At 45.5% G+C, this 18,774-nt stretch overlaps 1 long non-coding RNA gene across 1 annotated transcript in view; it reads right to left on the bottom strand.

Moving 5' to 3' along the window:
• Positions 1 to 208: 208 nt before the first annotated feature.
• LOC124176229 overlaps positions 209 to 18,774 on the bottom strand; it is a 44,941-nt gene continuing 26,375 nt past the window's right edge. Inside the window, exon 3 of the long non-coding RNA XR_006869334.1 lies at positions 209 to 340. This is a non-coding gene — a long non-coding RNA (uncharacterized LOC124176229). The remainder of the gene's footprint in view (positions 341 to 18,774) is intronic.

Below are 18,774 nucleotides of genomic sequence, written 5' to 3'. Positions count from 1 at the left end.
TTACCACCTGTTGCACGGTAAAAGAATTTCGCATACCAATACAACCGTGCTACCAGTTATTACAGGAGAAGTAATTTTTCGCTACTGTACGTAAATACGATCGTATAGATCGTACGCAATTATCCCAGAATATTCAAAGTCGGAATGAACGATTTCTTACGGATTTTGGATACGCGGGCGATGATCGGGTTGAAAAAACAAATCAAAGCATCTGAAAACCTCCACCATCGGAGTTAAAGCATCTGTATATGTATATATATTTTCATGTCATAATTATTTTTATATCAACTCACCTCTGCAAGGGATTGCGAAATCGGCGACCCGCGCTTGTGCTATTAATCTGAAACAGAGTGAAAAAAAAAAAAACATCAGAAATTAATATCGTGGTTTTTGACAGCGTTTATAAGAATTTCTACAGGTGAAAGTTTCTTTTTTGCGCAGGGTTTCCGAAAAAGAGAAAACGCAACGGTTGTACATCGCACAGCTAGCTGCAGCGGAACGCGATAAAAATGAAAGGGCTGAAGCGCCGGACAAGCTCGGAGAAATACAAATATATATATATATATCAAAACACGGTAAAAAGGATGGAAAGAAAAACGTCCGAACGGCACGCTGTACACTCGACGGGGCGGTTGTAAAAAGGGTTGGGAGAAAGTCTCTTATTTATTGCTCGCCGTAAAAGAAACTAGAAGAGGTTCGCCGAGTCGAAGCTTTTATAAACTCTTTCGAGATACGGATATGCAGGGTATCTATATATATATGTATATATATATATATATATATATATCTGAATCTGATCTCTTCGCCGAGGATTATTCGTCGTCAATTTCCTTCTTGGGGATTCTCATCCTCAGTTTGTACACTTATTTAAAGCTGCAAAAATATTCCCACCGTTACATCCGATGAGTAAAAATTCTCAGGTCGCGTGAACTTTGAACATAATTGACGGCTTTGAGCTCGCACATCGAACGAGAAATAATCAGCAAGTTTTGGGCTGCCAATTTTACCCTCGGCATATACATATATGTAAACATGAGTTAGAAGACAGTCGGTAGACCTCGGTAACTTCCTGGCACTTACTGTCAATCGTACGAAGAGATGCTTGTCGGAGGCGTGCGAGTCGCTTAGTTATACACACATGACTGTTAACGATCATAATGCGCGTAACGCGCGGCCTCGCCTGGGGACATAAAACAGCTAGACAGCGACTAGACCGTAGGCATGATAGAGAAAATGACAAAGGTTTATATATTTTGTGAGCCATTCGGAGGGCGATGATTATGTCATCAGTCCGCGACGCGGCGTAAATAAGTCGGGGAAAAAGTGAGAGAGGAGCGTCGGAGAATTGCGGGTCGTGAAAAAGTTGGCGGTTGAAATTTTTTTTTACGTCCATTTTCCAATCTCGCGCGATCGTTTATTTTTTTCGTCTTTTTTACTAGACGAGGTCAAAGAAATTTGCATACTTATGCCGAGGCCAGCTGGCGGGAAAAAGAAAATTACCAGGCTCAAGGAGAGAAAAGAAACGCTCCGTCGCTTGTCGTAACTACGACGTGTAAGTGCGCGGACACGTGTCAAGCTAAATTACGTCACGTCTCGCATCATGGGGGACAAATTTTTTAACCTCGAAAAAAAAAAATATATATATATATATATATATACATATTATCAGCGATTGTCAGAGCGGAGGGTGAAACTCCGCGGGCGTGATGAGTAATTGCTCGAGTCGTTTCGCGAAACTTTGCGACCCCCGGTATTATATCTGTACATTAACATATACCTACATCGAGGAAGAATAGAGTAGGGAAGAAAGGAGAGCAGCAGACTGTCACGAAGGGTATTTAAGCTTCTTCCCGCAGCGTCGGTTAGAAAAACGTACCGGAAATTATTTCGAGTCAATTACCCGAACGAAATGAACTCTTCGAGTAGAGCAGAGCAGGCCGAAACGGTTGGTCGGAGTGATCGGTGTAGGCAGAGCTTCTTATTTGCAGCAATAACAATTTAGGGGTAATGAAATTTAAGAAAGGTTAAGAAAAAAACGAAGAAAAAAAGAAACAGAGAGGAGCGAGGATAAGAAGAAGCAAAGAAAGAAAATAACGGAGAAGCATGAAGAGTAAGACAACACAGCAGCGTCAGCAGCAAGAGCTCACCTCAATCCCATCGAAATACTCAGGCTAATTGCGTAGGATCGAATCTAGCTTCGTCGACCCTGCTGCAGCACAGCACTAAAAGAAGATCGTTCGAGGAGCGGATTTCCCCATAATTTATTACGCTCGTTCGGAGAGCACTTCGTTCCAACGAAAAAAGTAACCAGCCAGAAATAAAATAAGGTGAAACAGGGAAGCACAACGGCAGCGTTGTTGACTATTTCGAACACTTCGTTATCGAAGTAAATTATCGCGAGTTCGCCGCCGCGGCGATGCGAAGGATTAATAAAAAGTGCGTAACCTGGATAATGGGCCGGAGTCTGAAGCTCGCGATTACCAAAAGTGCGCGGAATAAAGCCGGTGGAAAAAACCTAAGCCGAATAAATTACACCGGGCGGGGCTTTCGGCGGCAATTAGCCATAGAACGGAGGCTGCGAGGCCGGCTATGCTCCAGATTCGAATTATATCGGGGTGGTAAAAGGGCCCTCTTGCATATATCCGGGCGTGCAGTCGCGGACTCGGAACGCGCCTCGATCCTCTCGTACAAGATTGCGTAGGCTGAAGTATAAGGTACTCGTGAAAATTTATGCGGCCAGATTATACGAGGCAGTTAAAATAAATTAAACTCGTTTTATCGCGGTTCGTATAATTCATTTGAGTCCCTCCCAACCGTGTGTGTACATAAACACATATGGGGCCTGCGGTCTGTCCTCCGTCCACCCCGCGTATACCTCGGTTCCAACACACTCGCGTGCACGGCGATGATCCACCTTAGACCCAACTTCCTTGTCATCCTCAACAACAGGAGCTCAGACTTTGACAAATTCATGGGTAAAATTATACCCGCAGCGACGTTCAACGATACATGTAGCAGTTAATCCGTTTGTGGAAAAGAAGATTCTTCAGTCCCGTGACAAAGAATTACCCATTCGGTGTCGGTTCAGTGACCACCGGCAGTTACAAGCGTCAAAAGCACCCTTACGTGCGTAAGTCAAATACGCATCGAACCATCCACGTGTAGTGATACAGGTAAATTCCGTGTTCAGACAATGGTAAAGCATTCTCCTTTGAACCAAGTTTGATCGAATCATAACCATGGAGTTCAAAAACCGCTGATCGTCTGTGAAAAACGTTAGGATAACTCACTTTGGTGTGATCGAGTCTGGGTCCTTTCTTATATCAAGAGAAACTGGCGCATCGAGAGAAACTCTCGAAAACGAAATGGAAATCCAGTCTCACCCTAGGCTAACCCAATACTGGTTACCCAGACGTTGGTACCTACGTATGCCGCGTATGCGGTCGACGGTACAAGCGAAGCGAGTTGTGCGGGGGTAAGTGAAGGTAATGGGGCTTATCAGGGTGGGTTAGGTAACGTGGCGGTAAGCGGTGGTAAGCGACCATTTCCTAGCCATTCGACCGCCTCGGGGTGCCGTACACGACCTCGTGTATGCTTGGAACACCATGACGGAGGGCACCATACCATGGCGTATACGGGGTACGCATGGCTCGCCGTATCCTGCCTACCGCCTGGTACGTTCTCGAGACCCGATTTACGCGCCTACGGCATTGTTTACGTCTAGCCGAGAGTGACGGTAGGCGATGTACGAGGTCTATGTATCTGTGTATTATATGCCTCTGCTTACAACCCTCCTTATCCCTCGTAATACCTAGGTCATGACCCGCTTCTGCTCCAATCACTGGGATACGTGTAACGCAGAGATCTTCGAGCGAGCTTGCAGACTCCCTCAATCCATTTACCCTTGCGTAGCAACGATTCGCGCATGTTCATCCAGCGTCCACGGACCATTTCACCTCGGCGATTATTCTACCCTAAAAACGATTCGGATGATAAAACTGTTCTTGTTTAGGTGAATTGAGTGAATTGGCACTTGCTTCAGTATAATCTGCAGGAAAGTGTTAATTCTAGACGCAAGGCTAAATTGTCGTTTCTTGCTTTCGATACTGAATATTAATTGCAAAAACCGTTTTTCAAACTCAAATTCTATTTTTGCAAGCGGGGTAGTAGTGTACAAAAATTCTTGTAAATATAAGCTGGGACCGTAACACTAATCCCAAATTTCCGGAATACTCTACCTTAGTTCGCAATTAAGTAATTTTTCCGCGTAGGCTTTAAGATTTGAGTTTCTTACCAAGGTACCCATGCTGAAATTAATTCTGAGACGAGTAATTTTTCTCCTCAGCGAGTTACCTTGGCAGTGGAGAAAAAATTAGCTGTCTCAGAATCAATTTCCGCATGTCTACGTGCAGGACAAGAAAAATCATAAGTCATCTTGGCTGTATAATATATTGCCTTTTTTCTCTATCCACTTCGCTTCTCTTGGGTTTTTAATATCCATACATATGCATGCGAGCATCACGGAAGCGAATAAATCTTCTCGGGATATCCTTAGGTTGGACAGAGAGAAAGTGGACCTCGGAAGGAAACGGGTATAAAAAAGAAGCACGATGCACCCCGCGTACCTCTCTGCACACAGATACGTCTTAATAAATTCTTGAACGGAACATGTCGTTTTCATCTCTTTTGTTTCTGACCAAAGCTTTTTTCTTTTATCTATTTATTTTTTCTTCTCTCTTTTTTCCTTCCCCGAGTAATCCATGCACAGGGTTCGTAAGCAAGTCTTCTCGAAGATTTTTCCATTCACTACTCTTTCGGCATTCCTCGATCAGTGAATACAGGTAAAAAAAAATCGCGTATAAAGTTCAGTATAAATGTCGGATAAAAAGAATTAGGGGTTGCTTTATGCACCGCAACGGTCCATTCATCCCCTCTGGCGTTATGTCAATAGCATCGACATTCACCCACTACGTTATGACGATTCTGACGAAGTACCCTAAAGGTCATCGCTAAATACCCGCGAGTGTCGAAGAACGAAAATAGCCGTGGGGACCAACCCTGCAGCAATTCAGAGGTGATCAGGGTAATGACGCAGGGCTACTCAGCCTCGACTTATAACGCGTCGTACAGGTGCGGAATGGCGGGTCGTACGCGCGGACCTGAAGAGACCCTGGCAATTTGGGGGACCATCTACGTGTTTACATAATCAGGACGGCGAGGGCGGCCGTCCCCGAAGAGGAGGAGGAGGAGGAGGAGGAGGGGGGCGGACGAGGAACGCGCGGAACGTAATATCGTGGGTTTAACCGAGGCCAAGGCGGCGGGCTGATCGGCCATGTTCCCTGCCCCCAACCCTCAGTCACCCCAGCCGCGCAACCCCCGGGACTCGGTATCCCTGGAATAATCCAGCGTATAAATTGGATTGTCGGAGGGACATGGCCGAGACCGAGGAGCCGAGGAGGGCGCAATAAAGGAGAATAAGAGAGAGGGGCGGGGGTGGGGGAAAAGGATCGTTCCCGTCGCACATGTTCCTCGTCTGGGGGAGGATGTGCATCGAAATGCATGCTCATTTCAGACGCGGACCGTGCGCAACAATTCATAGCTAGTCTAGATCATTTCGATGAAAAATTGCACGGATTTTACCACTGAATTTCTTTAAGAATCCTGCGATCTCGTATGAGTTTGCAGAGGTATTTTTACACCGCTTTATCTGACATCGCGCGTCGCGTTAATCAATCTCGATTCTTTCCACACTTCCACGATAATTCTCACAGCTCTGGGAACCGGTCCAAAAATCGTAGACGTGTTTTTGAATACCATGTAAACGGCTGCTGAAGGACTAGAATGTCGAACGGACGTTGCGGCTCAATCTTGAAACCCGTTTCTTTCCAGAAAGAATTTTTTCGACACTACCGTTAGACGGTGGTTAGACACGGAAGGATTTCAAACCTTTGGTATCCAGTCCGTACTTTTGTAGGAATCGTCTGATTTTTGTTGACTGTGATTCTAAACTCGGATAAAGATTTATATTTTGAAGAAGAGAAAAAAAAAAATTAGAATCGATTACACCGTAATTTTATTTGTAGGCAAAAGTTACTAAATTACTGAAAAAGTTTCGTGTTTACAAATCAACGGACGACCGAGCGTGTTTTCTCTCGATATAAATTAAGGAATAATGAAAATAGACACAGAGTCGGATACATCGAGCAAGAGGGTGCCTAGAGATCGTGTGGATTCTAGAGGCGAGAACGAGTTTGCGGGCGGAGTGTGGGGGAGATCTGCAGGGTCTAGGGTACACAGAAATGGAAGGAGGGAAAAAGAGCCGAGTCGCTCCTGCGGGATATAAGACGGGCAAGACCCGCTCACTCAAATCTCATTACTACGGAACAAACATGCAATATGTGACAATCGTCGCGTAAACATGCCGGTCTATTGGCCCGGTATTCTCGCCAGGGTGCGAGATGAAGGAAGGAAAGAGGAGGAGTTCCGTGAGGAAAAAAACACGACGGGTAACTCGCCGAGAATTTCCTCCTACACGGACACGCACGTCCTGGTATATATAGGTATTATTTTCTTGCCGGTCCTGCGGGATTAGGGGGACGGGGATCGGATCGGCTTCGCCCACGCCTGTGCAACTTGCTCTCTCAATTTTTTCTTCGCACTCTCTTCCTTCTCTCTGTATCTCTCTCTCTCTCTCTCTCCCCCCCCCCCCCCCCCCCTTTCGGGTTACCAGTACCTTGTATCAAGACGGAGCCTCCTCGAAGCCACACCATCGACGAAGGTCCGCACACGGCTCACCTTTCGGGAATTCACCTTCTCCTCGTCGCGGCTCACGCATCCGCCTCAATTTCCCACTCGCGTTGTTTATTCACGAGCAAAATGTCAACTTCTTTTATTCATGCGTCAATTTCGACCCGGACCATCCGCGTGCCTCCTCCGCGATACCTGCTATTTTTTTTTTTTTTTTCTCTCTTATAAAGTATGAGCAATTTCATACAGGACTCAAGTTTCCGCCGGGTTACAAGGCGGCCATGGATGGTGGGTGTAGCCGTGTCACCATTACTGGGTGGAAAGCGGGGGTGAAATTGAACGATGGAGGATAAATCGCCAGCCTTTAAAATAATGCGGTGAATTTCACCGCGGTATAAATATTATACCCCTAACTCCCGATATACCTACAGGACCGAGGTGTGAGAATCGAGGAATTAAAGCACAAGGGTATAATATTCTTTCTGAAACGAGAAACCCCGAGCCATACTTGTTCGATGAGATATTTTTAGTACAAGAAACCACGAACATCATAATGTCGTTGTGAAACCCCGGTACTGCCTCTGCCGAATAAACGTAATATGCAAACGCAGAACGTCACGAGGAGAATGAGAGCCGCGATAAAAATGAAAGAAACTAATAAAAATATTTCTTTTATCTCCCCCCCCCCTCCCCCCCCCCCCCCCCCCCCCCCACTTTCCGGCAGTTTCGCACTGATAAATTATTCCCGATTCGCTTCTCTCCCTTCGATACATCTTTGCTTATAGAGCAAAACAACGCTCGAGTTCAGCCGATATATAGGTCGAAGTGCCTTCCCCAGTTCGCGGGGTCCACAAATAGACACTAAACCGAGCGAGCTGTTCGTTCACCAAAATATCTTAGATTCCCGATAGTATCGGAAAATTTTACTGTTATCGTTATACCCGCAGACATCCGAATCGCCTAATTGCTACCCCGATCGATCTGTCGATCGATCGATCGAACCGAGCCCAAATAAGTTGCAAAGAAAGCAACACCGCAGCCAAAAATAAACCCGCTAAATAATACCCCTGCGCTTCCGGTTTCCGGCGAAATAAAATAAGCCCAACCTGCAGCAGCAGCAGCAGCAGCAGCAGCATCGGGACGGGGAACGAGGCGAGGTAACAAGATTGCCTCGCCAGACGGTGAAATGGTAAAAGTTCCTCCGAAGGGGTATAAGCGAAAAGCCCGAGGTCGAAGGCACAGGTCGCTGCGATCACCCCCGCCGGTTGATGCAGCCACAGCTGTGCCTCGCGTGCCCTTTCCCTCTACCATTGCGAGACGCCCTTCATCCCCCTGCATTCCCATTTCGCCAGTCGTGTACGCGTGTCCGTGGATCCACACCCGCATGGGAAAATAAACGTCCACGTATACCCGTGCGTATGGTGTTCGCGTTGTGTGCCTACCTACCTACCTTATACGTATTGGGCTGGGTAGAGAAATAAGGGAAGAGGTCTCGACGGCACCGAAATGGCATCGAAACTTTTCAGGGCTGTGTTCGAGCGGTCTGTGAGGGCCAGCTTGGCTTGTGTTTGTGAAACCGTGCGCTGCCCGATTCGATGCTGAAATTCGCCGACCGCCTGGTTCGCTCCGTGGCATCCCCATGGATCGATACTGCTGCCTCCGAGCTCGCACTCTCTGTGGTCGAGACACTCCCTTCGTTCTATTCTGCCTGCACTCGCGCCATCGATGCTGCAACCCCCGACTCTACGTGTCTGCTCGCCAGTGTTTTTCATAATTTTTTTCTTTGTCTGAGGTTTTTTTTTTGTCTTCTACTTCTCGAAAAATCACGCAAACTATCGAGCAGATCGATAGCATATATATCTTATACGCGATGAGTCTGTGTCTAGCAGTAGCGAAATTGGAACTAAGATTGAAGCAAACAAACTTATCTCGAGACTTTCTTCGTCTAACTAGAAATGAAGAAGTTAAAAAAAAAACAAATTGCGAATACAGCAAGGATTTCGGATAAGTTTCGTTGCACGGTCTTTGATTAAATGACTGAAACAAAAAAATTATAGCTCCATAAGAGAATTGTACGTTATTAAATCTCTCATTCAGTAGCAGAGAAATCAACGTATGATGTTATCTGCAGCAGAGCATGAAAAACTGTCAAGTCCGTTTTGTTTTTTCTTATTTTTCTGTCAGATGAAATAACCATTCGAGAAGAAGAAGAATGAAAATAGTCAGAACATTAAGACGATAAGAAGAAGGGAGCAGGAAAATTTTGGGGTGAAACAATATCGTTGTTTTAATTAGTTCGACGTTCAATTCGTCGGCAATTTACGTCTAGCCGAAGGGACCGCGAAGCGAGCTTTCCCTGCGAACTGAGATAGGTGCGTAAGACATTTCGGAATATAGTGAGCCTGGTGTATAGGTGTATAGGTGTAGGCGGCGCGTGTTCTCAACTAATTAGACTTCCTGAGAGTACCACCACCACCACCACCACCACCATCCAGCCGCCACAGTTATAAGGTCTTGTTCCATCCCTTATACACGTTGCGCTGCTGCCGGTGAATGAACGAAGAAGAAGGGTTGCGAGAATACCGAAAGCCCGACGCTCTCTGATAGGCGCAGGGATTTTGCGAGGCACCGGCGATATCCGGCAGCCAATTTTCTCGGCTCTCTTATACGAGGACAAAGAGGCAACCCCTAACCTTCTTCCGGGTTTCGGCGATAAAAATATGCCCCTCGTGCCGCCGCGAGTTTTTACTTCTTTTAGTCACGTTGCTTCTACGGGGGTTGTTAAAGTATACGGCATACAATTGCGCCAGACTTCATCTTTTTCTTACTTCAGTTATATTATATCAATGAAAGATAGTATTATCATCTAACCTTGATTCGCAACGCATGGATCGCAATTAAATATTTCGATTTTGTTCTATGTCGCAGGTGAAATTCGGATGCTGTGCCGGTACAGGGTGACTCAGAGGAAGGGTTAAGAGGAAGAGGGAATGAAATAGAGCCGTACTAGGAGGACTCGAAGTGAGCGAGCGAGTGAGTGAGTCGGCGAGTGCGAGAGAAAGAACGAAAGAACTTCCAAATCGACTCGTTTGTTTACCTGAATATACGAGGGTTCGCTTTTCCCTCTCTGTGGGGGACATGCCAAGCAAACATCGCCTGTAACGCTCCACCGCCTATGGATACCAAGGCCCGAGTACGCGTATCCACGTGCGAACCACAGCTTATCTACCAGATGAAGGTTCCCGGAGTGTATTTCTTCCTCATGCAGTTTTGATCCTTTACTCACTCAGCCGACATTGCGTACCCCCGTCGTTTTGTCTCGGTGAAAATGTAATGAGTGACTGGATGAAAAGGAGAGAAAACGAGGACAGGATTTAAGCTACATGAAAACCGCCGTAAGAACCTATGAAAAATATTATCCCAGCCCTATTTATGTCTGCATTATAAACAAACTACGTTAACAATTAGACTTGGACGATGCTTAAGGGACTCGGTAATGCGACGACATTTTCCACCCAATAATCCTAAACGGTCGTTCAACAATTACCTACATATGGACGGGTTACAACCCACTGGGCAGGACTCGGTCAACCGTCCAAAGATCAGGCCAGAGATATGTCGTTAGGAAAAGCAGAGACCCCGGTATTTCCTGCGTCGGGTAACCCAGCGTGAGTAGCGTACCTCGTAGGTGGTAGGTACATGCGTAAATTATACCCGTACGTTGTCGGGTGGAATTAAACGCGATGCAGAGTGGCTAATAAAGTCATCAAAACGAAGCGTCAACACCGCTTGCGACAAAATTGAATCCCCCAAATGCCGATGGTCAGGAACCACGCGTTACGCCGAGGAACTTCTCGTCGTACGCATGAGCATTCGTATCGAGCATCGCCGTTTTGCGTTACTAAACGACCCCACATCGATGTCGGATTACTTGGAAGTGCAGCGGTTAATATTCGCGACGCAAGATCAGAACAGACGAAGTCATTGTGCATGCTGCTCAAACTTTGTTCAACTCGCGAATTATAAACGCTCCCGGGTGGCCGAGCGTCTCTCTGCGGGACTCGGCTTCACCTCCAACGATGCATTCACTCGCCCCTAGAATTCTCTCGCGGGATTATATATCTGGGTGTAGGTAGCGTATACACCTACACCGCCATCCAACTACGCGGGGCTTTTGTAAATTAGCTCTTTTCTCAGACACGGCGGGGAACTGGAGGTACGAGAAAATTCAGAGCGCGACCCAGAAAGCAAATTCGACGTTTTCCAACTGTATGTATCAAATCCAAGCAATTCATTCTCTTCTTCCTATCAAGATTTCTACGGCGGATTGTCGAAAACTCGGCGGATAACAATTTCTTATTAAAGTTACTGTAATTCATTCGACGAAAGTTTGAACGCTTGTGCAGACACACATTTGAAATGCCAGAATGTAGAATTCATTCGGTCCAGCTTCTCGCTCGGCTCAAATGAACGAACAGGTATATTGAGTTACTTGTAAGTTTCTGTTATGTGTAAAGTGTTTGCGGGGGGGGGGGGGGGGGGGGGAATTGATTGGGTAACACTTACCAAGCTTTCGAGGCGTTCCCAAGATCGTTGTGCAATGGACGACGGCTGAACGTCAACGGTTTGTAAATGCGCTCCCGAGAGTACCGATCCGATATCGTTATCTGAACCGCTGGAAGTAAGTGCTCGAGTTGGGCAACGCATTCCACCAATCACGAATAGAGAATTTTCATTGCACACTCACGCGTCTCATGCCCGGAAATCAATTAACCCGAATAGTAATCAACGCGGCAGTTCCAACGCCGGCTGCATTCACCGATTAGAATATACGAGTGAGAAAAAAATTTTAATCGTGTTTAACGTCTCTTTCTTTCTACTTCTTTCAATTGATCTCGATCAGCATCGTAGGGCGGCTCCTTTCGTTGATATGTTTATTTATTTATTTTTTTTTTTGTTTTATGCTCCTTCTTTTTTATCCTATTTAAAAATTGTGTTTCCTAATTGATAGTAACGAAGACGCAGATTGCCCGGCGTAATAAGTCGACTTGAGATGCGATCGGTTAAAAGGATCTATGAGTCGAGTGTTGTTGAGTGGCTTACGACTGGTTGAGCGCGGGCGTTTGATTTATGACGGTTTAATGCATCGGCTAGGTGTCTTTACAGCCTCGTAAATAGGATCAGTCGTTCGTTGTCCGACGGAATTTCGCGAGGATTCGCGATGCGTGAAATGCTGGGGGTCCGTAAGTAGGATCGTTAATCCGACTATACCTGCTTAATCGTGTATAACCGCAGATGTAGAACAGGAATACAGCGAGTCCCTGATCGAATGTCAATTTTTAACGACCCGATCCGATCACCGGATGATCGTTCGATTACGTCAAGCTTACACGAATGAACAAGCGGTAATTCCGAATGAGTATACATATAATAATTAATTACAGAGAAACGGATTAAACATCATTCCGTGTTTTCGACAGGCGATTGAGCGACTCCCCGGAGGATCGACGACCTTAATATCCTTGGGTTGTCACTAACGAGGAGATAAACGGAGGAGCATCGTTGAACCGAGCGTTTTGGAGGGACGACAACTCGTTTGACAAATTTATTAGTCCCTACCCCGTAATACCGATGCAGTCAACCCGTCGTCTGGTCGTCAGAGTCGACCCGAAAGCCGCCGCCTCGTTTCGTCACTTTGGCAATCCCGTTGGAAAACGATGAAACGAACGTACAAGAAAGAATTTTCTCGCCCTCCTCCTCGTCGCATCGATTTCCCTCGCCAATAAGAAGAGTAAAATAAACATCGACGATAATTTCCGCCAACTTATTCACCGCGGAGTTGAATATTTTTCGTGCGAAAAAAAAAAAAGGAAGAATAAGGGATTAATTGTGTAACTCGTTAATTAGACAATTGATGATATTGACTTTGAAAAATAATTACGCAAGTAGCTGCACCCTGTCATTGGTAATAAGATAAAAATTCTATATGCACTTTACAACCAGCTTCGGGATCAAAGTGCGCTGCGGTGCTGCGTGTTGTCGGTCGACAGTTTTACAGTTAATTCATTAAAACGTTATATTACGCGCGAGGCTTGGAGAGTTTACCCTGCGTGGAAAAATATTTTTGTAATATGGTCAGTGCGTATATGCTTATGGCGAGAGGGAAAGAGATAAGGAGAGGATAAAATACGGGGTAAGGTGGCGTGTACGGTGTGCAAAAGGAACGGCCTGCTTGCGGGCAGTAAACATTCGTTTTTACGGTCAATTAAGTACCTACGTACATACTCTCTGAAACCCGGTGAAAAGAGACGAAGCAGAATTTCGTTTTTTATTTATTCATTTTATTTATTTATTTATTTATTTATTTTTTTTTGTTTTTTGACAATACAGCCAATGAGGATCAGAGCCATTCCAATTCGAGGCCGAAAATATCACGTTACGCGACCATCGAGATTCTCCATAATCGCACACAATTTTCAGCAAGAACGCGCGAACACGATTTTTACTGGTAAAAAAATCACATTCAATTACCGTGAAAACTGAAACTGTACCCGCATCGGGATATACTTGTAAAAGCCGTGCGGATTAATGCCGGTAATATTTTTAACTTTATCGCTACGCTGGCGCCGCGATTACGCCTAAAAATTACTCCAAGGTTTGCATAATTCAGACCCGATTAGGCGGCCACCTATTGTTCTCGACCTTGTCATCACGTATGATGTATAATCGCGTGGGTTTGGTATTCAGCTTGTTTCATTTATACCTAAATTATAGGTGAAACGGGCGCGCGTAATTCTCAACGCCAAGCAAAACGAGAAATTACATCTTTAGCACTGTAATCATCAATTTAGAAGCAATAGCGTAACATATTACGACGCGGCAAAACGACAACGTGGCGTTCGTGTCTGGCATAAATATGTATACCGCAATTTGCCTGGAGAGTCTTGTGTCGCTCTAATCACAGCATAATGTTGCGATTACACAATACAGATGTATACTTTACGTCTGTATGAAAATGCAGGAAATACCGTTTCGAAACGTCGGTAATTCGATCACGAAACAAGGTAACGGAAATTGTAAATATGTATAATATAAGTCTATAAATACTGTGAATTGTAAATTAATAAAGATAAGTATGTGTGTTTCTCTTTTCCTGTGGTACTGATCATTCATTGACATTCCTCCGGGTTATTGATAGTCGGATAAAAATCAAAATCAGTTTATCTCACATGTAAATTGCTGGTGTGATTCTACCCAGCCAACGATGTAAATGCAGCATCGAAGCCAGCGAAACTTTGCCAACGCAAAGATCTGTGAGTAAGGTCAGTACTTGTAGATGATATATCAGCTGGTGCAGAAGCATAACCGTCACGTGCAGACCGAGTCAATCACCGTTGAACTGTATGTGTGTCAGAATAACTGTATGTCAGATTTATAAGTTATAATGTGAGTTTGAACCGAATCGCGGTTGATATAAAAATTTTATTACATGTAATATATCACGTCGTAATATTTCTATTCGTACATTTATCATGCTCCAAAGGTTAAACGAAGTTTAACAACATCCGCCTCGCTCCAAGATAATGACTCAATGCACACACCAACGTCTAATATCACGCTCATCAAGATCCGCTCGAGCTAAAACGTATATAACGTATATAGATTTTGTCTCAGGGTTTTAATAGAGCAGTTTAATTCGAAACAAGTGTGAAAGAACAGAGAGAGTCTGAATATTTCATCGATTTATCGTACAAGCATATTTTTCCACGTTTCGTCTAGAACGATGAGAAATAGAAGCTTCAGTCTTGGAGTAAAAGTTCTGATACCGAAATTCAGCTGTGCATATAATCTGTTCGACGAGTATTAAGCTCGAGTCTCTAAAAGTAGACGAGAAAAAAATGACATCATGTATGGCAGGGTTTTCTTAGGGGATCGAGAATTCCGTGTAAACGACTTGGCCGTTGGCCTCCTCCAGGGACTCTCTGACCCGTCGGTCAGAGGGCAAAATGAGATGTGAATTAGAAGTGGAGAAAGGGGTGGGCATAGCGAATTCCTAGGCCCCGGAAGACCGCCTGTCGACATCAGCGTGATACTTGCGTTGCAAAATTTTCAGGTAGGTACTCTTACCGTACAAGTGTTTCATTCGTGGCGGTGGAAATAAAATCGAGGAACGCGTTTCGGCGTCGTAAAGCCACGGAAGTAATTACCGTTGGGAGCATTTTAAGCCGAGTCCAGACGACCCCTGGCATCACCGAGTATCCCAGGCCACGCGGTTAGTCTAGTCGTCGTGTTTTTAAGGGGGTTCGACCGCGTTTGGATCACCCGCAGCATCTAGCGGGCAGCCGGTGAGTCGCAGAGTTCGTCAATCCGCCACGAGATGGCGCCCCGAGTCACGACAAAGATGGCCGACCCTTCGGCCATCCCGATTGGCCAGGAGAGAGGCGGCCATTATGGATTCCTAGAATAGTTTGCATAATGATCGCCACCATGGCTGGCGCTGCGACCAATTACGTCACTCCGAGGAGGAGTTCGACCCTACGGCCAACGGCCCCGAGATACGCCCCTTTCCAACCAGACTCCACATCGCCATGCTTCGCTCCGAAATGTAGTAATATGAGCTTTCAGTTGTATGCTGCTTGTACATCGAGCTTTGTAATCCCGATACGAAAAAGAAATATTGAATAATTGATATTGTAAAATGAACCGATCGATCTACGCATGTATTTTTATTGCTGTTCATTTCCAATTTCTGTGCGATGATTTCTAAAAAAATGTTACGTGATACGTATTGCAGATTCGACAAAAGAAAAATAAATAAAAAATAAATAAAACTGCAATTCCGGTTTCGGATCCTGTTTCGCAATTATTCGCGTCGCTCGTCACACGCGATCGTCTCACGATACCTACTTCCATTTGTATGTATCTCGAATTGATCTGTGAAGGAATGTGTAGACGATGCCGAATCGTGAAAAAAATCACTAACTATCCCTTACGTCCGGAAACGATACCTTTAACGGGTTGCAATATAATCGAATAACTTGATCGGTACGTGCGAAACAAGAAAAGGGTACATCGGAGTTGACTGACTGGAGGACAGTGAACGGTACCGGGGAATAATATCTCCTCGTAAAAGATTTTATGATGAAAGCGGTAATAAAATTGCGTCATTTAAGTGGACCGTAAGGTTGAGCGAGTCGACGTGTGAGGCAACGTGACGGCACGAGGCGGAAGTCTCGGTCACTCTCACTCTCCGTTGCTTCTCTTTTTTACCTCCAGACTGGACTAGGTATCACAACTGCCCCGCGAACGGGCCGAACTGATATATGTGTACAGGAGACCTTGAAAAGGTGGAAGAGGATGAACGATGAACGATGGTTTACGAGACTCTTGATGGTCCGTTTGGTCTTACAGGTAACGTGCGGTTGTAGTCTTCGGTGGCTGAACGGATGTGGATATAGGCGCAGAAAACAACCGGCCAACACCACCGCCCATCCACCCACGCTCGCATACCCACAACAAACCGCTTCACCGCCAAGACACCAGTCGCGGCATCGACTCTCCACGTGTAAAAAAGACACTCTAACCACCAGCTACGCGTACGCCGGTTAGGTATAGGTGCGGCAGTGCCGTTGCGCTCATAAAAATGTAACGAGCCTGTAAACGGTCGTTTATATTGCCTCGCTTTTACACCCGCTTTTGCTCGCATTGAGACAGGTCGTGGTCCCCTTGGATCCGCTCGCACGTCACGTCATCACCGGTAGCCAATTTCTTCGCGGTCCTTGTTCGACGTTTCCAACATTCACACCTGAACGTCGTCCTGAAGAGTAACGTTGTGCACTGTACACGTAGCATCGATCGACAATTGAAATAACGACGTAATTTCTCAGTACGATCGAATCTTCACACGACGATCATGGACCGCGGTCAACGGTCTAAATTATAAGACGCAATCTCTGGGTCCACTCGTCGTTAATGAAAAGGTCCGAATGGTGGACCTGAAGCTAATATGATCACCTACGCGGTGAAGCGTTCCCGATTCGTTGTCGAAGGGTAGACCCTAGCTGGCCTTGACACTGACCTACAATAACCTGTACGGTGGCTTGACCCACTGCCGTAATACGTATGTGCAGAGCGTGTACATAAACGTGAGAGGGACTATCCTACTCGTGTTTTATGTACATCGCGTAACCCGAACGACCAACCGCTACTATACCTACCTCGTTTCATTCACTCTAAAAAGTTTATTGGCGGTCATAAAAGGCGAGAGAGCGTTTAGCTTTACTTAAAGAGAGTCAGCCGGGTGTATACGCGTTGGTATTATATATCCTCGCGCCGTAGGTATATAACAACCCACAACAACTAGGTATCGTCGTCTTCGGTGTGCTCATTCATCCCTGTCTTCATCCCCTGCAGCATCCGGAATGAATTTAAAGTGGACCACGACGGTTGTGAATTCCCCATTTTTACATTCCGCCCACTTGATGATCCGTCAAGGTTGGAAAGGGACCGTGTCACGTTGTTTTTTTTTTTTTTATTTTTCTTTCAGAAATAGATCGCATAAAGGGAACTAGCCTGTACTATTTTCAATGGTCAGTCACTTTCGAATTGTTCCAGCAGATTAATCGATCGCGATAAGTCCCAAGCACCGAATGTTCAGACTTCTCGACACGATGTAAAAATTGGTGAGCCCCCTGAAAAAGTGACAACAATATCACTGTTATTCGGGGTGTAGGAGCGAAGCCGGAATGAAATTGCGAGGCAGCATGGCCAACGAATTCCGAGTAACCGATCAGCGGCGGTCCCGAGTCAAGATCGGTAAAGATAACGTGTAGACTGCAGCGCATGATCCGGGGCAAGTAATGTGAAACGGAAGATTGCCACTTACTCCAAGATCCCGATGAATATCGGAGCCGGTGGGGAAGAAGGCGAGCTAAAAAGGGAATCGAGTGAGACGAACAAATGGAAAAGTTAGGTAAGTACGTGGGGGAGGCTTTTGTCGGTCGGGGAATATAAGGTGTTAAAATCGGCGCGGTCCCTCGACTCTCGGCATTGTGATTCCAAGACGCGTTTATTTTTCCCGATAAACTGGATTTAAAAAACCCGGAGCCAGCTACGGCTTTGATCAAGCCTTAAAATACCCGGGTTTAAAAAACAGATATCGCCTTTTTAGCCGTCTGAAAAGTTTCATCCGAAAGTCACGGTAACGAAGAAGAATCGGAGACGTATATTCGTTTCGACTGGAAAACGTGTCTCGCGATGCCAGCGTTTCAAAGCGTCTGATTCCTTCCTCCTCCTCCTCCTCCCCTTAAATTCCCGTCCGCAAGAGTCACGTTCGCGGTAAATCTCGCTCTTGCACGTATACACGCACAACGAAGGACTGGTTTAAATATTTACTCGCTTTACTCGTTTAAACAAACATCTCGAGCTTGGCCGAAGGGTAGGTGTGCCTGGTGAACAACGCCAAGGATCACGATTCGAGCCACTTGCAGCGCTCGCTCAAGCTTACTTCGTACTCGAGTATAAGTGTTTGATGGAGTCCAATATGGCCGCCAGTCGAGAAACCCGTTCCCGTGTCTAAAGTTTAATTACACAGGCACAGGCACGCGTGACTGTGCGGGTAGATATACGATCGCTGCTAGAGAGAGAGAGAGAGAGGGAGAGAGATAAAGAGAGATAGCGAGAAAGAGAATTTTTTTTGTTGTTTTTATTCATGTTTTTACCGCCCGATCGTAAATAATCGATTTATTATAATTCCTCACGCGTCTCTAGCGGTATATACATATGCTAAACGGATGAACGATCGAACCGATTATTATACACCGAGCGGAAGCCGCGGTTATATAGCTTGCTGAAAATAATTACCGCGCAATTATAATCTAATAAAATATTCCTCCGACGTACAACTCTGACCGCGTGTTTGTTAAACTGTATACGTTATACCAGTCAAAGATCAATAGCGTAAGAAGCAATTTGCTGCAACTTTGTACTGTTACGTGTAAATATATCATTGAAGATTGATGAAAAAAT

Source organism: Neodiprion fabricii, chromosome 1 (genome assembly GCF_021155785.1).
Source record: "Neodiprion fabricii isolate iyNeoFabr1 chromosome 1, iyNeoFabr1.1, whole genome shotgun sequence".
NCBI lineage: Eukaryota > Metazoa > Arthropoda > Insecta > Hymenoptera > Diprionidae > Neodiprion > Neodiprion fabricii.
The sequence above is the reverse complement of the archived record's forward strand: the minus strand, read 5'-3'. Positions and strand labels throughout refer to the sequence as shown.